At 45.6% G+C, this 26641-nt stretch overlaps 1 long non-coding RNA gene across 2 annotated transcripts; it reads left to right on the forward strand.

Annotated features, from left to right (window-relative positions):
- Positions 1–389: 389 nt before the first annotated feature.
- Positions 390–26441, forward strand: LOC106634095 (uncharacterized). Of its 2 annotated transcripts, XR_010110871.1 has the most exons (4): positions 390–1975; positions 12151–12454; positions 13890–14064; positions 18621–18964. It is a non-coding gene; the product is annotated as an uncharacterized LOC106634095 (long non-coding RNA). The 2 variants fall into 2 exon arrangements; XR_008622033.2 differs by lacking the exons at positions 12151–12454; positions 13890–14064; positions 18621–18964 and adding exons at positions 23016–23290; positions 23387–26441.
- Positions 26442–26641: the final 200 nt, after the last annotated feature.

The following is a 26641-nucleotide window of genomic DNA, read 5'->3' on the forward strand; positions in this document are numbered from 1 at the left end:
ATGATGGGTCACTGCAGCCTCAACCTCCAGTGGTCCTTCTACCTCAGCCTCTTGAGTAGGTGGGACTATAGGCAGGCAACACCACACAAGGCCAATTTTCTAAATTTTTGTAGAGACTGAGTCTCACTACATTGCCCAGACTGGTCTTGAACCCCTGGGCTTAAGCAATCATTCCACCATGGCTTTCCAAAGTGTTTGGATTACAGGTGTTAGCCATCAAACCCAGCCAACAATATTTTTTAAAGAACTGTTACAACCAAATTATGAGCTATGGTTGTGCCAGTGCATTCCAGCCAGAGCACCAGAGTGAGACCTTGTCTCCAAAAACAAAACAAAACACTTATGACCAAATTAAAATTCTAAGGTTGTGTCCTCTGTGTCCCCTTCTTGCCCTGTAAGCTATCACTGTTAAATATAATGCGTATTGAGAAAACTGTTAGATATTATTAAGAAATTCCTATATATCTTCTAAGTGTGATAAGGTATTCTGATGTGACCCAATATTTCCTCACCCCTACCTCCAGGGTCTAAACTAGCAAATCAAATCAGGAAATCCACAAAGGACAGTTGGCCATGTTCGATTAGAAAATTAAATATCCCCATTAGTGAGAGTAATCCAGTGATTTTAAAAAAGAGAAGTCAAACTGAAATGCAGCGTAGTCAGGGCACAATTACCCTGGAATAGCCACTTCACACGGAATGACTGAGGAGCCTTTCTAAGATGAACAAATTTTGGTAACATAATTCTTTCTTTCTTTCTTTCTTTCTTTTTTTTTTTTTTGAGATGGAGTCTTGCTCTACCGCCCAGGCTGGAGTGCAGTGGCATAATTTGGGCTCACTGCAACCTCTGCCTCCCGGGTGCAAGCAGTTCTCCTGCCTCAGCCTCCTGAGTAGCTGGGATTATAGGCGTGCGCCACCACGCCCGGTTAATTTTTGTATTTTTAGTAGAGACGAGGTTTCACCATGTTGGTCAGGCTAGTCTCGAACTCCTGACCTCGTGATCAGCCCACCTCAGCCTCCCAAAGTGCCGGGATTACAGGCGTGAGCCACCGTGCCCGGCCCGGTAACATAATTCTTTCTAAACCATTCTCAGCCTGGGCTGCCTCCCACCCCCGCCTTATTTCTAATGGCCATCCCACGATGTGGTCAGCAGTGTGGTACGGCATGGTGAGAGAGGCGCTCAGGGATGGGATGAGGGTCTTTCCCGCATTATGAAAATGATTTAAAAATGTCCAAATGGGCAGGGCGCGGTGGCTCATGCCTGTAATCCCAGCACTTTGGGAGGTTGAGGCGGGCGGAACACCTGGGATCTGGAGTTCGAGAGCAGCCTGGCCAACATGGTGAAACCTCATCTCTACTAAAAATACAAAAAGTACCCGGGCGTGGTGGCATGCGCCTGTAATCCCAGCTACTCCGGAGGCTGAGGCAAGAAAATCATTTGCACCTGGGAGGAGGAGGTTGCAGTAAGCCAAGATCGCACCACTGCACTTGAGCCAGGGCAATGAGACGGAAACTCGGTCTCAAAAAAAAAAAAAAGTCCAAATGTTCTTTCTTACCCTTAAGTAGCAAATAAGATGCATTATACAAGACCCAGGTAAGGAAAAGAGCAAGTGCATTTCATGTCTCAGCTTACTTCTTAATTAGCTGTAATTCGCTGTGCATGTTACCTTACCTTTACTATCCGTAAAATGCCCTAATAACTAGCGGGGCGGGTCGTGGTATGCGGAGAATGCTGTTGCTTTATCCAATCAGTGGCGCTGGCGCGGGAACCGCCCAATCAGGGGCGCAGCCGGAGAGGAGGGCGTGGCTTCCGACATTCGGCGGGGTCTTTACCTCTTGCTCCCGCCAGAGTTTGGGATTCGTCTCTACTGTTCCGCGTCCTCCACCTTAGCCCCTGGTGACTCTGTCACAACCTCTGTTGACCTATGATCTGCAGGGAGACGCACAGCCAGGACATCCTGGAACCTGGGAAAGGGTGAGTGTGCGGGGTTGGGCAACCCGAGAAGGGAGACCAGGCTGTGAAACCAGCAGGACCGGCCTCTCCACAGTCCGCTCCCAGGTCGCCGACCTGAGTCCCCGCTGGCGCAGCTCCGTCCCAGGCCCCTCTGGCCGCAAGATGGCGGCTGGGCCCACAGCCGGGACCCCAGCGTCCAGCCCCGTCCGTGCGGGGCCATGTCTGGAGCCCCCTGAGCAGCTCTTCACGCAGCCTCGAGTATTTCCCAGGTTGTTCAGGGATGCCAGGCGGGTCATAAGAGCAGAATCCCGACCCGGTGTTTGCGTGGGAAGAACTGCAGCCTATGGGGCTCCCAGTGTCTTTTGTTAAACATTTTGTTTGAGACGGAGTCTTGCTCTGTCGCCCAGGCTGAAGTGCAGTGCGTGATCACGGCAACCTCCGCCTCTCAGGCTCAGGTGATTCTCGTGCCTCAGCCTCCCGAGAAGCTGGGATTACAGACCTGCGCCACCCCGCCCGGCTAATTTTTGTATTTCTAGTAGAGAAGTGGTTTCGCCATGGCGGAAGGTGGTCTGGAACTCCTGGCCTCAAGTGATCCGCCAGCCTTGGCCCCCAAAGTGCTAAGATTAGGAGCATGAGGCACTGCGCCAAGCCTCTTCTCTTAAAAATTAAAGGGAGTCGGGGTTAAAACCTTAAAGAGGTTATTTGAGCCGTGATTGGTGAAATGGAAAGCACCCCAGCCATAGTATGTGGCCCACCTGAGAGACATAAAGCAAAGGGTTTTATAAAGGGCGTGTGAGAAGGCAAACCAAATGTAAGAATTGGTTAGTTATGTAGTCACCTTATTTGTATGATTCAGGTGGAAATTTCCTGGTTAAGTAATCAGAGGTTAATTGCAGGTTTATGATTGGTTAATAAAATTCAATTATGATTGAATTTTGTTTCCGCCTAAAATAGTAATTTATAAGATATAAACTCGAGTTAGGTTTTACATTTTTTACTTATGAACACAGGGCACTAGGGCCACTTCAGTCTAATTTCCTGCTTTTTAATTACTTTAACACTCCACAGGAGGAGGACTGGTTTTGGTTTTCCTCTGTGACTTCCTAATGTATGGCAAGCAGGACTTCTTCTAATCCACTACCCTCTTCCCCTAGCTTAACTAAGGCTTGCAGTAAAATTACAAATTTCCACTTTCTTTCCTACATTCTCAAATGTAGGAAATGAGGACAAACAACTTCCTCTCTCCAATTTACAACACTATCAACTATTTGTCCTTTATTGTGCGTTTCAGACACAGTGTTTTAATTGTTTTTTTTTTTTTTTTTGAGACGGAGTCTTGCTCTTTCACCCAGGCTGGAGTGCAGTGGCCCGATCTCAGCTCACTGCAAGCTCCGCCTCCTGGGTTCACGCCATTCTCCTGCCTCAGCCTCCCGAGTAGCTGGGACTACAGGCGCCCGCCACCACGCCCGGCTAATTTTTTCTATTTTTAGTAGAGACGGGGTTTTACCGTGTTAGCTAGGATGGTCTCGATCTCCTGACCTCGTGATCCGCCCGCCTCGGCCTCCCAAAGTACTGGGATTACAGGCGTGAGCCACCGCGCCCGGCCACAGTGTTTTAATTGTTAATCATGTTTTTACACTGCAGTGGATGGCAGGTTTTTAAAGATTTGTTTTCTGTTTGTAAACGCTTTTTTTTTGGAGACAGAGTTTCATTCTTGTTGCCCATGCTGGAGTGCAATGGCATGATCTCAGTCACTGCAGCCTCCGCCTCCCAGGTTCAAGTGATTCTCCTGCCTCAGCCTCCCAAGTAGCTGGGACTATAGGCTGCCACCACCGTGCCCTGCTAATTTTTATATTTTGAGTAGAGAGTGGGTTTTGTCTTGTTGGCCAGGCTGGTCTCGAACTCCTGACCTCAGATGATTTATCCGCCTCAGCCTCCCAAGTCTATAAACATTTTACGTGAGAAAAAAAATAGAAAATAATCCTCTGGAACTCCACTTTAAAAAAAAAAAAAAAAAAGTCTGCGCCTCTCCTTTTATCTTCCCTAGGCACACACACCCTACTAGTACGTCTTTGGAAGTTTTGCTTTGGAGAAATTACAGGGCCTTTACAGCAGCCCTTTAGTCTATTCTTGGTAATGAGTTTCAGAACTGTCTGGGATAACCCAACATACCCACAGTGGCCATATATCTTGGAGTGTCTAATGAATATCATCCCCTGAGTCGTCTCTTAGAGGACAGCCTGAGGAGTAAGAGTGTAGCTTCTCAGAAGAGCAACTGGATGGCCTAGGCCTGTGGAAAATTTCCTTGTGTACTATTTGTCTAAAAAGCTAACCTCTTAGAAAATTAAAATTATTTTTTCACAAAGGAATGCTTATACACTGTTGGTGGGAGTGTAAATTAGTTCAACCATTATGGAAGACATGGTGGGAACTCCCTGAAGACCTCAAGACAGGAATACCATTTGACCCAGCAATCCATTATTGGGTATTTACCCAAAGCAATGTGAATTATTCTATTATAAAGACACATGCATGCGTATGTGCACTGCAGCACAATTCACAATAGCAAAGACATGGAATCAACCTAAATGCCTATCAGTGATAGACTGGATAAAGAAAATGTACATATAAAACATGGAGTACTGTGCATCCATTAAAAAAAATGAGATTATGTCCATTGCAGGAATGTGGATAGAACTGTAAGCCATTATTCTTAGCAAACTAACACAGGAAAACTAAATACCACATGTTCTCATTATAAGTGGGAGTTAAATAATGGGAACACATAGACCCGTAGAGGGGAACAACACATACTAGAGCCTATTGGAGGACGGAGAGGATCAGGAAAAATAACTAATGGGTAGTAGGCTTAATACTTGGGTGATGAAGTAATCTGCACAACAAACCCCCATGACACACATTTACCTATGTAAAAAATTTGCAATGTACCCTTAACTTAAAAGTTAAAAAAATAATTTGTTAGCTTTTCCAATAATTCCCTGATAGCGTTTTGATTTTATGTGTGTATGACACCTATTATGTATCAGAAATTTGGATTACACAGATGAACAGGGTTCTACATACCTGCCGTGTAGGAGTTTATAGTTCATTAGCATGGATAGGTGTGTAAAAAATTAATTTATTCTGGAGAATAATACTTGTACATAAAAAGACTTATAAGGTATTGAGCTGTAAGGTAATAGTGATCAATTCTGCCACTAACATAGCAGTGGGAATATCAAGGAGGGCTTTATAGAAGAGGTGACATTTGAGTGGGTGTCATTGTTTAATAGAACTTTTTGTATTAATGTTGCTGGTGCGGATATTTCATTTCCTTTTTTTTTTTTTTTTTTTTTTGTGAGATGGAGTCTCACTCTCTTTCCCAGGCTAGAGTGCAGTGGTGCAGTCTCGGCTCACTACAATCTCCACTTCCCAGGTTCAAGTGATTCTCCCACCGTAGCCTCCCGAGTAGCTGGGATTATAGGCATGAGCCACTGTGCCCAGCCTCAGAGTGTACCCTTTAAAAAATTATTTTAAAAAAATTTTACTTCTTGACTCTGAAATATATTGAGAGGTCTTCCCCCAATGACATAAAAATGAACAAGTGTGTAAACAGTTAAGAAGTTTTTTCTCAAGCTAATTTTTTTTTTTTTTTTTTTTTTGAGACAGAGTCTTGCTCTGTCACCCAGGCTGGAGGGCAGTGGCGCGATCTCCTCGGCTCACTGCAAGCTCCGCCTCCCGGGTTCACGCCAATCTCCTGCCTCAGCCTTCCGAGTAGCTGGGACTACAGGCGCCCGCCATCACGCCCGGCTAATTTTTTGTATATTTAGTAGAGACGGGGTTTCACCGTGTTAGCCAGGATGGTCTTGATCTCCTGACCTCGTGATCTGCCCGCCTCAGCCTCCCAAAGTGCTGGGATTACAGGCCTGAGCCACCGTGCTGGGCCGATTTTTTTTTTTTTTTTTTTGAGACGGAGTTTCGCTCTTGTTGCCCAGGCTGGAGTGCAGTGTCGTTATCTTGGCTCACTACAATCTTCACCTCCTGGGTTCAACCAATTCTCCTACCTCAGCGTCCTGAGTAGCTGGGATTACAAGCGCCTGCTGTCAAGGCCGGCTAATTTTTTGAATTTTTGTTTGTTTGTTTTGTGTTTTTGGGAGACAGAGTCTTGCTCTGTCATCCAGGCTGGAGTGCGGTGGCATGATGTCGGCTCACTGAAACCTCTGCCTCCCGGTTTCAAACCATTCTCCTGCCTCAGCCTCCTGAGTAGACAGGTGCGTGCCACCACGCCCAGCTAATTGTATTTTTAGTAGAGACAGGGTTTCGCCATGTTGCCCAGGCTGTTCTCGAACTCCTGACCTCAGATTATCCACTGCCTCGCCCTCCCAAAGATTTGGGGTTACAGGCATGAACCACGGCGCCCGGCCTAATTTTTTGTATTTTTAGTACATACGGGGTTTCATTATGTTTGCCAGGCTGGTCTCTAACTCATGACCTCAGGTGGTCCATCTGCCTGGGGCTCTCAAAGTGCAGGGATTACAGGTGTGAGCTACCATGCCTGGCCTCTCAACCTGATTTTTATTTTTAGTAGACACATTGGTGATGAGACAATCAGATGTTCGCATTGATGAGAAAAGGCAGAAATGATTTTTGTTCTCTGGATTCTTGAAATAAAATTTTTTCCAAAGGACAAGAAGATCCCATCCCAGTAAGGCAATGCAAGAACCTGCAAGCAAAATGTACCTGAGACTCACAGTGGGGTACAAAGTGTCTCCTGGGAAGGTGGTCACTGAGTAATTTAATGGGCAGGATGGGGATGACAGAATATTTTGAGTGATATTATTGTCTGACTTGACAGTGGAGTCAGACATGTTTGTGTCCCAATCAGCACTGCCACTTCCTGAGATTGTCACCTTGGAAAGATTTTTTCACTTATTTCAATTTCGCTTTTTTTTTTTTTTTTGAGATGGAGTCTAGCTCTGTCGCCCAGGCTGGAGTGCAGTGGCACAATCTTGGCTCACCACAACCTCCGCCTCCCGGGTTCAAGCTGTTCTCCTGCCTCAGCCTCCCGAGTAGCTGGGATTACAGGCGCCCACCAGCATGCCCAGCTAATTTTTCTATTTTCAGTAGAGACGGGGTTTCACTGTGTTGGCCAGGCTGGTCTGGAACTCCTGACCTTATGATCTGCCCACCTCAGCTTCCCAAAGTGCTGGGATTACAAGCGTGAGCCACCACACCCGGCCCAATTTCAGTTTTTTAATAACTGTAAATTACATTTCATCAGAAGAGCTTAAAAGATGTTTAAAAAGTCAACGACTATGAAAGGTATATTTCAGAAAAATCTAGTGATATGTTTTATTTGTTAAATTTATGTTTTTTTCTGGTTGTGTAATTTTAAATAGAACCCCAGGGGTTTGCTTTGAGAATGCTACCAGAGAAGAGAAATAGGAAAAATCTTTTTTCCATTATGGCTATACAAAGTGAATACATTTCCACAAGCAAATATGATAGATTAATTGGTGCATTGTATATATTTCTCAAACCATCAGCTCCTCTTTTTTTCAAAGTCTAGAATTTGTAATGGTGGATATCTCTGTTCTGTATTCTGTTGTCTAGATATCCAAGTTTAATGCAAAATTTTATGACATGGAACTTGACACTTTCTAGAAATGTTCACATATGGTTGTTTATTAAATTATCTCTCATGGAAATATTTAAATGACATGTTTATTGTCTGAAAAGGACAGATATTTAAGCTTTTTTTTTTTTTTTCTTTTTTTTGAGAAAGAGTCTCGTTCTTTTGCCCAGGCTGGAGTGCAGTGGTACAATCTTGGCTCACTACAACCTTCACCTCGCAGGTTCAAGCGATTCTCCTGCCTCAGCCTCCCTAGTAGCTGGGATTACAGGTACACACCACCAGGCCCATCTAATTTTTCTATATTTAGTAGAGACAGGGTTTCACCATGTTGGCCAGGCTGGTCTCAAACTCCTGACCTCAGCCAGTCCGCCCGCCTAAACCTCTTAAAGTGATGGGATTACAGGTGTGAGCCATTGTGCTTGGCCCCCTTTAACTATTATGTGACTCTTCTCTCTTACCTGAACGTTGCCCAAAAAGAGACTGTGACATATATTTGGGTCCAGCACCAAGGTGATGTAACTCTCCTCTTCAGCCGGGCCTTGCCCACAGAAGAGAGAGTGACTTATTCCTGAGTTTAGCATACAGGTGATTTGATTCTTCTGCTGACTCCCAGAAGTCACTGTAACATATATCTGGGTCCATCGCTGAGACTGTGTGACTCTCTTCTCCCTGGGACCTGTCCATAGTGGGGATTGTGACGTATTGCTTGGCCAAGCACCTACGTGATATGACTCTTTTCTTAGGCCTGGGCCCTACCCACTGGAGTGATTTTGACACATTGCTGGGCCTAGCTCAAAGATTATATGTGACTTCACACTTCTTCCTGAGCCCTACCCATGAGGGGCACTGTGTCTTAACTCTGAGACACTTAATTAGGTGATGTGACTCTCTTTTTTCGAGATGGAGTCTGGCTCTGTCACCCAGGCTGGAGTGCAGTGGCAAAATCTTGGCTCACTGCAACCTCCACCTCCTGGGTTGAAGTGATTCAACTGCCTCAGCCTCATGAGTAGCTGGGATTATAGGCATGCACCGCCACAGTCAGCTACTTTTTGTATTTTTAGTAGAGATGAGGTTTCACCATGTTGGCCAGGCTGGTCTCAAATTCCTGACCTCAAGTGATCCACCTGCCTTGACCTCCCAAAGTGCTGGGATTACAGGCGTGAGCCACCATGCCCGGCCTATGTGTCTCTTTTGTTTGGACCCTCTTCTTGGGATATTGTGACATATTGCTGGGCCCAAAATCTAGGTGATGTGACTCTACTCTTTGGTCTCTGTCCAAAAAGGGATTGTGGCATATCACTGGGTCAAGAACCTAGATGAGGTGACTCTCCTCTCCAGTCTGGGACCTGCACACATTGTGTGTTGAGACATATCACTGGGTCTAACACCTAGGTAATACAACTCTCCTGCAAGGGCCCCGCCCACAGAAGTATTATGAAATATCTTTCTATTAATCACCTAGGTGATGTGACACTCCTCTTCTGCCTGGGGACTGCAAAAAAAGTATTATTACATATCACTGGGCCCAGCACCTAGGTGATGTGACTCTTTGCTCATGCATGTGCTCTGCGAACTGGGGTGTTTGTTACATATAGTTGGGCCTAAACCCTAGGTCATGTGATTCTTTCATTTTCCTGAGCCATACTCATAGCATTTTGACATATTTTTGGGCCCATAATTTAGATGATGTGACTCTCTTGCATGGGCCCTCCCCATAAAGGGTAGTGTGACATATTGTTGAGCCCAGTACATAGGTGATGTGACTCATAGTTCTCTATGGATTGGGCTTTGCCCAAGCAGGGATTATGATGTGTTGCTGGACTCACCACCTACGTGTTATGACTCTCCTCTTCTGCCTAAGCCCTGCATGCATTGTGTGTTGTGACATATGCCTGGATTCGGCACTTAGGTGATACAACTTTATGACATGGGAACTGCCCATGGAAGTATTATGACATGTCTCCTTTCCATCACCTAGGTGATGTGACCCTTTTATTTTTCTTGTTTCTGGCATATTTTGCGTATAGTGACGTATCATTGAGTTCAACACCCATGAAATGGGAGGCTTCTGCCTGAGCCCAGCACATAAGTGGGCTTGTGAAATATCTTTGCATTCATTATCTAGGAGATTTAACCCCCCTTTTCTGCCTGCACCCTGACCACTGGGAAGATTGTGATGAATCACCAGTCTCAGCAATCAGGTGATCTGTTTTTCCTGCCTGGTCCTTGCCCACAGATCATTGTAACATATCACTGGGCCTAGCATCTAGGTGATGTGACTCTGCTGACTGTATTCTGCTTTCAGGGGGAGATTTTAACATAACCCTAATCAAGCACCCATGTGTGGGTGTGGCACTTCTGCCTTATCCCTGCCCTCAGAGAAGATTGTGACATATCACTGCCCCAAAATGCGGTGATGTGAGTCTACTGGTCAATACCTATTCACTGGTGGGATTGTGATGCATATCTTGTCCAAACTTACACGTGCAATAATGACTCTCATACCTCTAAACAACCAGTAGCAGATGTAGTTTCTCTCATAGCCAGGGTCAGGAAAATGAGTAATATCCTGGGCCTCCTCTTTGTATGAAGGTCATAAAGAATTAACACTCTCTCACATACTGTGTAAAGTTGTCAAGAGGTACAGAGAATGTCCTAACAGAACTCAGCACACAGGGGAGGTTGTGACACTCATATGCATAGCCTGCCAACAGTAAAGACTGTCATCCTTCCACATAAACACAGCTCAATGTTGAGTTTCTGAATCTCATACCCAGCTGCAGTCAAAAGTTGGAAAATTGAATGTCATGTTAATTCAGTCCATAGAGAGGTTAGTGTCTCTGAGACCAAGATTCAGCACACGTGTGAGTTGTTGACGTCAATAAATGGCACAATTTGCAGGCGGGATTGAGGTTTTCATACACAAATCCAGACCGTCATTGAGACTCATTCATGTACTTATACCCAACATACAGAGGGTATTATGTCTCATACCTAGAACTAAAAAAATGTGTGAAATTGTTAATCTCATACCTCCACCTTCATCCAGATGTGATTGTGACATACAATTCTGCCCAGCAACTGAGTGATTTGACTCTCCTGCCTGGGCCCAGTGTATAGACGGGGTTGTGCCATATTGCTCGACCCAGCATTTAGGTGATGTGAATCTATTCTTTTGCCTTAGTGCTTTTCACAGAGGGCATTGGACATATCACTGTGAGTAATGTCCAGGTGATGTGACTTTTCTCTACTTCCTGGGCTTTTCCCAAGAAGGGACTGTTATATATTTCTGGGTCCAGAACCTAGGTGATGTGACTCTCCTCTCCTGCCTGGTTTCTCTTGTACATTGTGTATTGACATGTGGCTGGTTCTAATACCTTGGTGATGTAAATCTCCTGTATGGGCCCTGCCCACAGAGGTGTTATATCTTTTCATTCATCACCTAGGTGATGTAATTCTCTTTTTCTGCCTGGGCCCTGCCGGAAGGGAGGATTGTGGCATATCACTAGGCCCAGCACCTAGGTGATATGATTCACCTGTTTTTCCTGCGCCTCACATATTTTGAGTACTGTAAAATATTACTAGACCTACCACCTATGGGATTGCGTGCTCCTGCCTGGGCTCTGCCCACAGGGACCTTGTGACATATATCTGCATCCATGACGTAAAAGATGTGACATTTCTTGCCTGCACCCTGCCCTGCACAGGAAAGATTGTGACATATCCCTGGAACCAGACACAAGGTGATTTGGCTCTTCTGCCTCTGTCTTGCCCCCAGGGAGCATTGTGACAGTGCTGTGACTCTGTTGCCTGTGCTGTGCTTTCAGGAGAGAATTGTAACATATCCCTGGCTGAGCACCTAGGTGATGTGACACTGCTGCTTGGTTCCTTCCCTCAGGGAAGATATCCTTGGCTGAAATCCCAGGTGATGTGACTCTCCTCCTAACTCCCTACCTACAGGTTAAATGGTGACATATACTATAGTCAGCTTATAAGTGGAATGATGACTCTCATACCTCTAGTCAGCTATTGGAAGAAACACTGTCTCTCATAGCTCGACTTAGATAAATGAGTCACTTCCTTGGTCTTCTCTTTTTATGAAGATCATAAAGAATTGCCGCACTCTAACATATTGTATAATGCCCTCGAGTGTTACAAACGTGTTATCCCAGGGCACACAGCACAAAGGTGAGATTGTTTCTTATATGCACACCTCACCAACAGTAAAGATTTTCATCTTTTCACATGAACACAGTCCACTGGAGGTTCTGAATCTCATGTGCAGAGACAGTCACAAGTTGGAAAATTTACTCTCATAAGTGAATTCAGTCCAAAGGTAAGTTGGTGACTTTCAGACCAAGATTGAACACACCTATTAGTCTGTGATTCCACTAAGGTGACACAGCCAGTAAGAGGGATTGAGTCTCTCATTCAGTGATTCATTTCATTCTAAAAATTGTGACTTGTGTGCTTAGATCCAACATACAGGAGGTGTTGACTTTCATACCAAGAATTGGGGTATATACAGGATTGTTAATGTCATCCCTGGTCTTTCCTGCAGGTGTGATTTTGGCACACACTTCTGCCCAGCACCTTAGTAATGTGATTCTTCAGAATTGGCCCAGCCTACAAATAGGATTGTGCCACACTGCTGGACCCAGCACCTAGGTGATGTAACTCTGTTCCGCCTTGGTGCTACTTGAAAAAGACATTGTAATATATCTCAGAGCCTTGCACCCAGTAATGTCAGTCTCCTCTCATGCCTTGCTGCTGCACACAGAAGCAGGATATGCACAGGATTGTTAATCTCATCTTGGACCTTCCTGCACGTGTGACTGTGACAGATGCTTCTGTGTAGAACCTGAGTGAGTTTACTCTCCTGTCTGGATTTAACCCACAGATGAATCGTGACATATCGCTGGACCAGAAACTAGGTGATGTGACTCCATTGTCTTGCCTCTGTGCTTTCCACATGGGGCATTTGGACATATCACTGTGCCTTGCACCCAGGGGATGGGAGTTTTCTCTCCTGCTTTGGTGCCATCCACAGTGAACATTGTGAAATATTGCTGCCCTCCCCCCTAGTTTATGTTACTCTCCTGCCTCTGCTTTGCTCACATGGGTCATTGTGACAGTGTGACATACTGCTGGGTCTAAAACTCAGGTAGTGTAACTCTCTTGTTTGGGTTCTGCCTGCAGGAGCCATTGTCACATATCTTTGTGCTCATCACCCAGGTGATGTGACTCCCTTTTACTGCCTGGTTTCTTCTCACAAAACATCTTGTGATGTATTGCTAGGCCCCATACCTAGCTGGTGTGACTCTTCTTTTAGGTTCCACCTGCTGCAGAGATTGTAACAAACTGCTGGGCCCAGCAGCATAATGATATTACTCTTTTGCCTTGGGCCTGCCCTCAGAAAGCACTGTAACATTCATGGGCCCAATGCCGAGGTGATGTGTGTCTTCAGCCTGGACCCTGCCCACAGGGGGCATTGTAACATATCACTTGGCTCATCAGATGTTTGATGTTATCCCCTCCGCTCTCCTACCCTGTGTTTGCCTATAAGAGACATTGTCACAAGTTTCTGGGCCCAGCACCTAGGTGATATCTTCCTGGGACCTGCCATATGGGGATTGTGATATATTGCATGGCCCAGTACTTACTTGATGTGACTCTCCTCTCATGCCTGGGCCCTGCTTACAGGTGTGATTGTGACACATAGCTTGGCCTAGCCCCTAGGTTATGTTACTCTCCTCTTATCCTTCAGTTATTTTCACAAGGGGCATTGTGACATATTGCTGGACTGGGAACCCAGGTGATGTGACTCTCCTCTACTGCCTGAAATACAACCAAAAAGAAAGTTTGATATATTGCTTGGCCAGGATCCTAGGTGACGTTATTCTTTTCTCCTGCCTAAACCCTGCATACATTATGTATTTTAACACATCGTTGGGGCCAACACCTAGGTGATGTAACTCTCCTGCGTGGGCTTTGCCTACAGGGGTATGTTGATGTATCTTTTCATTCATCACCCAGGTGGTATGACTCTCCACTTATGCCTGGGCCTTGATGAAAGAGAAATTGTGACATATCCCTGGAATTAGCACTTAGGTGATGTAACTTACCTTTATTGCCAGGGCATGGAATATTATGAGTATTGTGACAAATCTCTTGGCCTGACACCTAGGGGATGAGAGACTCCTGCCTGGGCCCTGCCCACAGGATGCTTTGTGGCCTGTCTTCTGGTTTTATTACCTAGAAAGATGTGACTTTCCTCTTCTGCCTGCATTCTTCCCACAGAGAAGATTGTGACATCACTGGACCCAGCAATTAGAAATTGTTTCTCTCCTGCCTGAGCCTTGCCCACAAGAACATTGTGACATATCCTTGGGCTCAGCACCCAGGTGATGGAACTCTGCCACCTGTGCCCTGTCTACTTAGGCTATTGTGAAGTATAGCCGGTTTCAATACCCAGGTGATGTAACTCTCCTGCCAGGCCACTGCCTTCCAGTGATATTGTGACATGTCTTTGTGCCAATCACCCAGGTGATGTGAATCTTTTCACCTGCCTGGTCCTTGTTCACTAGGGGATAATAATACATATTGCTGGTTTCAGCACCAAGCTGATGTGACTTGTCTCTTCTTCTTAGATTCTACCCCCCAAAAAACTGACATATCACTAGGCCCATCAGCAAAGTTATTTTGCCTGGTCCTGCCCTTAAAAGACATTGTGACATATTGCAGTGCCAGAACCAATGTAATTTGTCTCTTGCCTAAACCCTGCCTACTGGGGGAATTGTGATAGATCTCTTGGCCAATCAGCTGTTTGATGTGACTTTCCTTTGTGGGTTTTTTGTTTTGTTTTTGATGGAGTTTCACTCTTGTTTCCCAGGCTGGAATGCAATGGCGCAATCTCGGCTAACCGCAACCTCCGCCTCCCAGGTTCAAGCGATTCTACTGCCTCAGCCTCCCAAGTAGCTGGGATTACAGGCCTGCACCACCACGCCCAGCTAATTTTTTGTATTTTTAGTAGAGACAGGGTTTCTTCATGTTGGTCAGGCTGGTCTCGAATTCCTGACCTCAGGTATCTGCCCACTTCGGCCCCCCAAAGTACTGGGATTACAGGTGTGAGCTACTGTGCCTGGTGACTCTCTTTTTTTTTAACCAGGGCTTTGCCAATAGTAGAGATCGTGACCTATCTCTGGGCCTAACACCTAGATGTTATGACTTTCTTCTCCTGCCTGGTCCATGCCCACAGAAAAGAGAGTGACTTACCGCTAGGCTTAACACACAAGTGATGCGATTCTTCTGCATGATTCCAGCCCACACCGCTTACTGTGACATCTCTAGGCCCATCACCTAGATGATGTGACTCTTCTTCTTGGGAACTGTCCATAATGAGGATTGTGACACATCACTTGGCCCAGCACTTATGTGATAAGACTCTTCATTTGCCTGGGCCGATCAATTTGGGCGACTGTGTCATATAGCTTTACTCAGCCCCTAGGTTATGTGACTCTCCTGTTTTTCCTGAGTCCTACCCACAGAGGTCGTTGCAACATATTTCTGAGCCCCTCATTTAGGTAATTTGACTGACTCTCCTGCCTGGGCCTTCTGCTCGGTGATTTTTGTGACACTTTTTTTTTTTTTTTTGAGACGGAGTCTCGCTCTGTCGCCCAGGCTGGAGTGCAGTGGCGCGATCTCGGCTCACTGCAAGCTCCACCTCCCGGGCTCATGCCATTCTCCTGCCTCAGCCTCCCGAGTAGCTGGGACTACAGGCGCCCACCACCACGTCCGGCTAGTTTTTTGTATTTTTAGTAGAGGCGGGGTTTCACTGTGTTAGCCAGGATGGTCTCGATCTCCTGACCTCATGATCCGCCCGCCTCAGCCTCCCAAAGTGCTGGGATTACAGGCGTGAGCCACCACGCCCGGCCGTGACACATTTTTTGACTGAGCACCTAGGTAATAAGACTCTTCTCCATTGCTTGGACTCTGTCAGAGAAGGTATTGTGATGTATCACTGGGCTTAACACGTAGGTGAAGATACTGTCTTCTCCTGCCTGGACACTGCATAAATTGTATATTTTGATATGTTGCTGGGGTTAACACATGGGTGATTCAGCTCTCTCACAAGGATCATGAGCATGGGGTTATTAGGACATTTATTTTTGCTAATCGCCTAAGTGATATGACTCCTCCCTGAACCCTGTCAGAAGGAAAGATTGTGACTTACCACTGAAACCAGAACTTAGGTGATGCGACTCTTCTGTCTAGCAACCACGTATTTTGGGTATTGGGACATTTCTCATGTCCAAACACCTAGAAGAATGGGAGACTTTGGCCTCGTCCTGTCCACAGGGTTTCTTGTGACACATATCTGTATCCATTACATAAAAGATGTGATGCCTTTTCTATCTGCACCCTGCCCACAGGAAAGATTGTGACATACTTCAGGCCCCAGCCACCAAGTGATGTGTCTCTTCTGAATGTGCATAACTTTCAGGAGAAAATTGTAACACGTCACTGGTTGAGAACCCAGATGATGTGACTCTCCTGCCTTGTCACAGTCCTCAGGGAAAAGAAATTACATATCAGTGGCCCAGCATCCAGGTGACGTCACTCTCTGGCATGATTTCTGCCAAGAAGTTCGTTGGTAACCTACATCTCAGCCCAGCTCACAGGTCTGATGATAACTAATACCTCTTACCGGTCAATAGAAGAGATACTGTCTCTCACAGCTAGGCTTACAAAAAGGAGTAAAATCCCGGGTCTCCTCTCTGTATGAAGGTTATAGAGAATTACCACTCTCTTGTATATTGTATAAAGCACTCGGATGGTCCAGAGCATGTCATCATAGGACCCAGCAGACAGATCATGTTTCATGTAAACACACCCTACCAATTTTTAGAATTGTCATCCTCACACATGGAAAAGCCCACTGATGAGGTCATAATTCTCATGCACAGATTCAGGCCACAGTTAAAACTGTGACTATCGGCCAGGCGCGATGGCTTACGCCTGTAATCCCAGCACTTTGGGAGGCTGAGGTGGGCGGATCACGAGGTCAGGAGATCGAGACCATCCTGGCTAACGTGGTGAAACCCCATCTCTACTAAAAATACAAAAAATTAGCCAGGTGAGGTGGTGGGCGCCTGTAGTCCCAGCCACTTGGGAGGCTGAGGCAGAAGAATGGCATGAACCTGGGGGATGGAGTCTGCAGTGAGCTGAGATCGTGCCACTGCACTCCAGCCTGGGCAACAGTGAGACTCCGTCTCAAAAACAAACAAACAAACAAACAAAAAAACCAAAAAAACCCCCACAAAACTGACTATCATTTGTGAACATGTGGCCACATTTGAGATGGTAACTCTATAAGATCATGGGTCCAGAGCAGCACAACATTCTCAGAGCAGGTTGCAACTCTCATGCATACCATATACAGCCCTCAAGAGAGTGCCCTTACATGGCCAAGCACACAGGTGAGATTGTGAAACTTATATTCACACCCAGTCAATAGCAAAGATTGTCATCCACTTAAATACAGCCTACTTTTGAGGTTCTGAACCTCACTTTTGGAGATAGTTGAATTGGAAAATTGACTCTCATTTGTGGATTTTGTCCACAGTTGGGTTAGTGACTTTTTTCTTTGAGAAAGAGTCTCGCTCTGTCACCCAGGCTGGAGTGCAGTGGCATGATCTCGGCTCACTGCAACCTCCACCTACCAGGTTCAAGCGATTCTTTCACCTCAGCCTTCAGAGTAGCTGGGACTACAGGTGCATGCCACAATGCCTGGCTAATTTTTGCATTTTTACTAGAGACAGGGTTTCACCATGTTGGCCAGACTGGTCTCAAACTCCTGACCTCATGATCTGCCCACCTCGGCCTCCCAAAGTGTTGGGATTACAGGCATGACCACCATGCCTGGCCTCGGGTTAGTGACTCTGTAACCAAAATTCAACACACCTTTGTGACTGTAACCTCACTAAGGAGAATAATTTATTTATTTATTTTGAGATGGAGTTTCGCTCTTCTTACCCAGACTAGAGTGCAGTGGTGTGATCTTGGCTCACTGCAACTTCTGCCTCCTGGGTTCAAGTGAGTCTCCTGCCTCAGCCTCCCGAGTAGCTGGGATTACAGATGCCCACCACCACGCAGGCTAATTTTTTGTATTTTTAGTAGAGATGGGGTTTGACCATGTTGGTCAGGCTGGTCTCGAACTCCTGACCTCAAGTGATCTGCCCACCTCGGCCTCCCAAGGTGGTGGGATTACAGGTGTAAGCCACCATGCCCAGCCTAAGGCACATACTTTGCAAAGGAAATTGAGGCTCTCATGCACAAATCCAGTCCACCATTGAGACTGTAACCCCTGTACTTAGACCCAACATACAGGAGGTGTTGATTCTTATCCCTTGACTCAGGACATGTGTGTAATTGTTAATGTCATCACAAGACCTTTCTACAAATGTCTTGTGACATACACCTTGGCCCAGCATCTGAGTTATTTGTCTCTTTTTCCTGGGCCCAGTTCACAGTGCTGTATCACCAGCCAAGGACCCAGACCCTTGGTAATGTGATTCTATTCTGCCTTGATACAGCCCACAAGGGTCATTGTGACATATCGCAGGGTGTTGCACCCAGGTGGTTTGAGTCTCCTCTTCTGCCTTGGTGCTACCCACAGGTGTATTGTGACATATTGCTGGGTCTGTGTTATGTGAATCTTTTGCTTTTGCCCTAAACATAGGCCATTGTAACATTGCTGAGTCCAACACCCAGGTGATGTAACGCTTCATCCTGGACCTGTCTACAGAGGGGATTGTACTGTATGTCTTCACCAATCACCCTGGAAATGTGATTTACTTTTCCTGCCTGTTCCCTAATCACAGGGGGTATTGGGACATACTATTGGGTCCAGCACCTAGCTGATGTGACATTTTTCTTTTTTTAAGGTTCTGCTTAGAAAAGAGATTATGACATATGACTGTCCCTAATACTAAGGTGATGTAACTTCTTTTGTTTTGGCTCTGCCCTTAGAAGGCATTGAGACATACTGCTGGGCCTAGCACTAAGATGATGTGAGTCCTCTGCCTGAATCCTGACTACAGGGAGCATTGTGACATATTTCTTGACCCATTACAATCTCTCCTATAGACCAAGCTCAGGTAAATGCCCTTTATACCTACGTGATGTGACATTCCTCTTCTGCCGGGGCCATGCCCACAGAATAGAGAGTGACTTATTGCTGGGGCAAGCAAAACAGTGATGTAATTATTTTGCCTGGTCCCTGCACACAGGAGTCACTGTGATATATGTTTGTGCCTCCCACCTAGATGATGTGACTCTTTTCTTCTGGGGTTTGTCCACAGTGGGAATTGTGATATGCCACGTGACATAGCTCCTATGTGATGTGACTCCTCTTCATTCTTGACTTCCAACTGGGGTGATTGGAATATAAAGCTGAGCCCAGCACCTAGGCTATATCTCTCCTTTTGTCTATGAGCCCTACCCACAAGAGACATTGTGACATGTCTCTAGGCTTCTCACCTAGGTAATGTGACTTGTTTGCCTAGGCCATCCCCTCAGGGGTATTGTGAAATACTGCTGGACCAAGAACCTAGGTGATGTGACTCTCTGCTACTGCTTGGGGTGTGCTTAAGGGGAAATTGTGATGTGCATTTAGGTGCATCCATCACCTACATGGTGTTACTCTCCTCTCCTGCCTGAGATCTGCATGCATCACGTATTTCTTTTAATTAATTAATTAATTGTTTTGAGATGGAGTTTTGCTCTTGTTGCCTAGGCTGGAGTGCAATGGCACCATCTCAGCTCACCACAACCTCCACCTCTCGGGTTCAAGCAATTCTCTTGGCTCAGCCTCCCGAGTAGCTGGAATTACAGGCATGCACCACCACTCCCACCTAATTTTGTATTTTTGATAGTGACGGGGCTTCTCCATGTTGGTCAGGCAGTTCTCAAACTCCTGACCTCAGGTGATTTGACTGTCTTAGCCTCCCACAGTGCTGAGATTATAGACAGGTGCCACCACACCTGGCTGGAATCATTTATTTCAACATATCTCTGGGTCCAACAACATGGTGATGCGACTTTCCTGCATGGGCCCTCCCACAGAAATATTCTAATACATCTTTTCATTCATTATCTTGGTGATGTGACTTTTCTATTCTGCTTGAGCACTGCCAAAAAAAAAAAAAAAGATTGTGACAGATTTCTGGACCAAGCACCTAGGTTATATGACTTTCCTCACTTGCCTGAAACCTGCATATTTTGGTTATTGTGACATATCACTGAAGCAAACACCTAGGGGTTGGAAAGTTTCTCCCTGAGCCCTTCCCACAGAGAGCCTTGGGATGTATTTTTTTAATCCATCACCTGGGAGATGAAACCCTCTACTTCTGCCTGCATTCTGCCCATAGAGAAGATTGTGACATATTGCTGGGTCAAGCAACCAGGTGTTTTGTCTGTCCTTCTGGACTTTGCCCACAGTGAGTCTTGTGACATATATCTGAGCCCAGCATGCAGGTGATCTTACTCTTTTTTCCGTGTCCTGCTTTCAGGAGAGGATTGTAACATCTCTGGTTGAGAACCCTATGATGTGACTCTTCTGCCTGGTGCATGCTCTCAGGGAAGATTGTGACATAACCCTGGCCCAGCACACAGTTGATGTGACTCTTGTGCTTGTTCTCTACCCACAGGTGGAATTGTGACATATAACTTGACAAAGCACGCAGATGTAATGATGACTCTCATACCTCAAAGAAGCCAGTAGGAGAGATAATGTTGCTCACAGCTATGCTTAGGAAAACAAAGAAGATCCTGGCTCTTCTTTCTGTACAAATGTCATAGAGAATTACCACTCTCACATCTGTAAAGCCCTAGTGTGTTATAGAGAATGTCATAACAGGGTCCACTATGCAGATGAGATTGCATTTGTCCTATGCACAGCCCACCAACCTTTAGAATTGTCACCCTCACACATGGAGAGAGCCCACTGGGTGAGGTCCTGAATCTCACATGAATGCACTCCACAGTTGGAACTTTGACTGTCATATGTGAACATCTGGCCGCAGTTGAGATGGTGACTCATTTCTAAACCTAGCTCATAGGAAGGTGAGGACTCTATTATCTGGACTCAGCCAATTAGAGAGATATTGACTCTGGGCTTAGAACCACAGAAAAGGTTCTGGATTTCCTTCTTGTATGAAGGTCACAGAGGATCACCACTGTTGCCTATTGTATGAAGCCCTCAGGTGACACAGATAATGTCATAGGAGTACACAGCACACAGGTGGATAGTGTCTCTTGCATGCACACTCAGACAACAGTAAAGACTGTCATTCTCCCACACAAACATATCCCACTGTTGAGGCTCTGAATCTCAAATATGGAGTCTGTTGATGGTTGCAGAATTGAGTCTCATACATGGGCCTGGTCAACAGGTGGACTGGTGACTCTCAGACCAAATTTCAGCACACATATGAGGCTGTGACTGCACTGACAGTCTGCAGAAGAAATTTTGGCTCTCTTGCAAAAATTCTGTCAGCTATTGAGATTGTTACTCATGTACTTAGACCCAATATACAGGAGGTATTGACTCCCATATCTAGAACGTGGACACATATGGAATTTCTAATCTCATTCCTGGACTTTCTTTCAGATGTGATTGAATGTGTCTGCTAAGCATTTTAGTGATTTGACTTTTCTGCCTTAGCCCAGCCCACAGATGAGATTGTGACATATCTCTTGACTCTGCACCTCAAAAGAAGTGACTCTTTTTCCAGCCTTGGTGTTGCCCTCAGGTGGCATTGTGACATATGGCTGGGCTTTCCACTTAGGTGATGGGAGTCTTTTTTTCTTGCCTTGGTGCTGTGCACAAGTTGCATTGTGACATATTGCTAAGATCTGCACTCAGGTTACGTGAATTTGCTTTTTTTTCCTAAGCCCTGAATATTTTGCAAGTTAGGACATATTACTAGCCCCAACACCTATAAAAGGGGAGGCTTCTGCTTGGGCCCTTTCTACAGAGGGCCTTGTGACATATCTCTGCATCAATCACCTAGGAGATGTGACTCTCCATTTTTGCCTACACTCTGCCCACAGAAAAATTATCACTAGGCCCAGGTACCAGACAATGTGTCTTTCTTGCATGGCCCTTTACCATAGAAAGCATTGTTACCTATTGCTGGGCTCGGCACCTAGGTGATGTCACTGCTGCCTGTCCTGCTTTCAGGAGAAGGCTGTAACATATTCCTGGCTGAGTATTAAAGTGATGTGACACTCCTGTCTGGTCCCTGCCCTCAGGAAAGATTGTGATGTATTCTTGGCCAAAAACCCAGGTGATGTTACTCTCCTCCTTTCTGCCTGTTCACAGGTGGGATTGTAAAATATATTTTGGTCTAGCTCACAGGTGCAATGGTGACTCTCACACCTCAAACCATCTAATAGGAGAGGTGTTGTCTTTTATAGCTAGGCCTAGGGTAATGATTAAGATCCTCGGTCTCCTTTTTTGTACAAAGTCATAGGAAATTACCACTTTCTTGTATACTATACACATCTCTTGTGGTACAGTGAGTGTCATTCCAGGGTTCAGCACACAGGTGAGATTGTGGTTCTCATGTGCACACCCCACCAATTGTTAGAATTGTCACCATAATACAATCCACAGTTAAAATTGTGACTGTCATATGTGAACAACCAGCCAGAGTTGGAATGATGACTTATTTCTAAATCCAGTTCTTTAGCAGGTGAAAATTCTATCTGGACCCATGAAAAATTTACCTGGGCTTAGGGCCAGAGTAAACACAGTTTATAGGAGGAATGAAGGCTCTCATGCACCAATCCAGTTCATTGGTGAAATTGTTAGTACTGTACTTAGACCCAACATAGAAAATGTGGTGATTCTTGTACCTAGAACTGGGACCTGTGTGGGGTTGTTAATTTATTACTGGACCTTCCTGCGGGAGTGATTATCACATATGCCTATGTTCAGCACCTGAGTGATTTGATTTTGCTGCCTGGTCCCAGTCTGAAGGTAAGATTGTGATTTATCACTGGATCCAGCACCTCGGTGATTTGACTCTTCTTTTTTTGGGGACCCCATAAATTTTAAGTATTGTCAATTTTGGGTGAATCCTGCACCCATGTTATGTGACTCTCCCAAATGTGCCTTACATGTTGTGCCATATTGGGGCTCAATATATCACATTAGACATTGTTACATATTGCTGGGTTCAACACCCAGGTGATATAACTTTTTTTTTCTGGGACTGCGTGCAGGGGACCTTGTGACATAACTCAATGTCCATCACCATACTGATGTTACTCTCTTCTCCTGCCTGGTCTCTGCTCACAGAGAAATTGTGACAGATTACTGGCCTAGCATCTAGGTGATGTGATTCTCCTCTTTTTCAGGCTCCGCATATTTGGGTATTGTGACATATTGCTGAACTCAACACCTAAGGGATGAGAGTCTCCTACCTGTGCCCTTCCTACAGGGGACATTGTGGCATGTGTCTGCATTCCTCACCTAGGAGATGTGACTCTCATCTTCTGCTTGCACCCTGCCTACATGGAAAGCTGTGGCATATTGCTGTGGTCAGCAACCAGATGATGTGTTTCTCCTGCCTGGGTCTTAATAAAGACAGGAAAGATGGTTGACATATTACTGGGCCCAGCATCCAGGTGATGTGAGTCTCATCTTCTGCCTGGTCCCTGCTTACAGAGAAATTGTAGCATATTGCTACACCCAGCACCTAGCTTATGTGACTCTTCTCTTCTTTTAGGTTTTGCCTTCAGGTGACATTGTGACATCGCTGTGCTCTGCATTGACAATTTGTGACTCTTCTGCCTGTGATTTGCACACTTGGGCCATTGTGACATATTACTGGGTGTGACACTCAGGGGATGTAATTTTTATGCCTGGGCCTTGCCTATAGGCGGCATTTTGAAATGTCTTTGTGGCCGGGTGTGGTGACTCATGCCTGTAATCCCAGTACTTTGGGAGGCTGAGGGAAGTGGATCACAAGGTCAGGAGTACAAGACCAGCCTGCTTAATATTGTGAAACCCTGTCTCTACTAAAAAAAAAAAAAAATACAAAAAGCAGCCAGCCATGGTGACCGGTGCCTGTAGTCCCAGGTACTCAAGAGGCTGAGGCAGGAGAATTGGTTGAATTCGGGAGGTGGAGGTTGCAGTGAGCCAAAATCGTGCCACTGCACTCCAGCCTGGGTGATAGAGTGAGATTCCATCTCAAAAAACAAAAACAAAACAAAAAAAAGAATGAATGAATGTCTTTGCACCAATCCCAAAGGTGATGTGACTCTCTTGTGTTACCTGGTCTCTGCTCACAGGAAGAATCGTGACCTTTTACAGCATATGGTTGATTTTTTTTTCTTTTATTTCTTACTTTTTCCTGCAGGAAAGATGGTGAAATATTAATGAACTAAGTACCAAAGCGATGTTACTTTTTTTCTTGGACCTGCCTACATAATACATTGTGACATATTGCTGCGCCCTGCCCATAGATGATATGAGTTTTCTGCCCATCAGCTATTTTATGTGACTCTCCTCTTTTATCTTCGCTTTGTCCGTAGGTTAGATTGCAATATATCTTTGGGCCTGGGTCATGCTAACAGAAGCGACAGTGACTTATTACTGGGCACAGCCCACAGGGTTGTGATATTCCTGCTTGATTCCTGCCCAAGTGGTCATTTTGACATATCTCTTGGCCAGTCGCCTAAATGATAGGTCTCTCCTTATCTTTCTGGACCTGTCCACAGTAGGAAATGTGACATATCTCTGGGCCCAGCACCTATGTGATGTGACCCTCCTGTCATGCCAAGGCCTTGCCTACTGTAGTGATTGTGCCATATAGCTGGGCCCAGCTCCTATGTTATCTGACTCTCATTTTCTTCCTGAGCCCTATGAAAAGATAGCATTATAACATCTTTCTGAGCATTTTACCAAGGTGATGTGACTTTTCTTCCTGGGTTGTCCTCTCAGGGCATTGTGACATGTTGCTGGATGCAGCATTTAGGTGATGTGACTTCCTCTACTGCTTGGACTCTGACCAAAAAGGGATTGTGATGTATCACTTGGCCGAGCACCTATGTGATGGGACTCTTTTCTCTTGTCTGGGCCCTACAAACATTTTGCATTGTGACATATAGCTGGGTCTGCCACCCAGATGATGTGAGTCTTCTACGTAAGCCCTGACCACAAGGGTATTATGAAATACCTTTTCATTCATCACCTAGGTAGTGATGTGACTCTTCGTCAGCCTCTACCCTGCCATAAGGGAATTGTGATGTATCACTGGACCCAGCACCTAGATGATGTAACTCGTATTTTGACTGGACCTTGCATATTTTGCATATTGTTACATATTATTGGGTCTGACATTACGGGATGGGAAGCTCCTCCCTGGGCCCTGCCCACAGGTGGCCTTGTGACATGTTTTGGATCCATATCCTATGAAATGTGACTGTCCTCGCCTACATGCTTCATGCACAAAGAAAAGATTGTAACATATCACTGGGATCAGCCACCAGGTGTGTGTCTCACCTCTCAGGGTGTTGCTCACTGAGAGCTTTGTAACATATCACTGGGCCCAGCACCCAGATGATGTGACTTGTGGCCTGTGCTCATCTTTTCTTTTTTTTCTTTCTTTTTTTTTTTTTTTTTTTGACAGCCAGGTTGGAGTGCAGTGACGTGATCTTGGCTTACTGCAACCTCCGCCTCCTGGGTTCTAGTGGTTCTCCTGCCTTAGCCTCCCAAGTAGCTGGGATTACAGGCATGCATCACCACACTGGGCTTATTTTTGTATTTTTAGTAGAGGTGGGGCTTCACCATGCTGGCCAGTGTGGTCTCGAACTCCTGACCTCAGTTGATCCACTTGCCTTGGTCTCCCAAAGGGCTGAGATAACTGGCATGAGCCACTGCACCCAGTCTGCCTGCCACCAGCAGCCATCTTATAGAAATAGATTTTAATGCATCCCTGACCAGGTACCTAGGTGATGTGATATGACTCTCCTGTCTGGTTCTTTCCTCCAAAAAAGATTGTAACATCTTTAGACAAGCCCCAGGTGATGCGACTCTTCTGCTTACTCTCTACTCACTGATGTAATTGTGACATATATCTTGCCCCAGCTTGTAGTTGCTATGATGATTCTCACACCTTGAACCAGGCAATAAAAGAGTTACTCTCTCTCCTAGCTAGGCTTAGGAAAACAAGCACAATCCTTAGTCTCCTCTTTTTGCCAAGGTCATAGAGAATTACCATTCTTTCACATATTGTATAAAGCTCTCGAGTGGCACAGACAGTGTCATCAAGGAACAAAATCACAGATGATATTGTGTTACTTTTTTTTTTTGGAGACAGAGTCTCGCTCTGTCACCCAGGCTGGACTGCAGTGGCACACTCTCGGCTAACTGCAGTCTCAGTCTCCTGAGTAGCTGGGACTACAGGCATGTACCAGGAAGCCAAACTATTTTTTGTATTTTTAGTACAGATGGGGTTTCACTATGTTGGCCAGGCTGGTCTAGAACTCCTGACCTCAGGTGATCTGCTGGCCTCAGGCTCAGAAAGTGCTGGTATTACAGGCATGAGCCACTGCGCCTGCCCCCCAGCTTCTTTTTTGTATGTATATATTTATTTATTTTTTGAGATGAAGTATTGCTCTGTTGCCCAGGCTGGAGTGCAGTGGCATGATCTGGGCCCACTGCAACCTCTACCTCCCGGGTTGAAGCAATTCTCTGTCTCAGTCTCCTGAGTAGCTGGGATTACAGGCGCCCGCCACTGTGCCCGGCTACTTTTTGTATTTTTCGTACAGACGGTGTTTCACCACCTTTGTCAGGCTGGCTTGGAACTTCTGACCTCGCGATCCACCCGCCTAGGCTTCCCAAAGTGGTGGGATTACAGATGTGAGCCACTGGACCTGGCCTGATTTTCTCTTGAACAATAATTTTATGTATTGTTAATATACATAAAATATTTTGGTTCACATTTTGAATACATTGAAAAAAAAGAGAAAGAAAAAAG

Source organism: Pan paniscus, chromosome 20 (genome assembly GCF_029289425.2).
Source record: "Pan paniscus chromosome 20, NHGRI_mPanPan1-v2.0_pri, whole genome shotgun sequence".
In the NCBI taxonomy this organism is placed as follows: domain Eukaryota; kingdom Metazoa; phylum Chordata; class Mammalia; order Primates; family Hominidae; genus Pan; species Pan paniscus.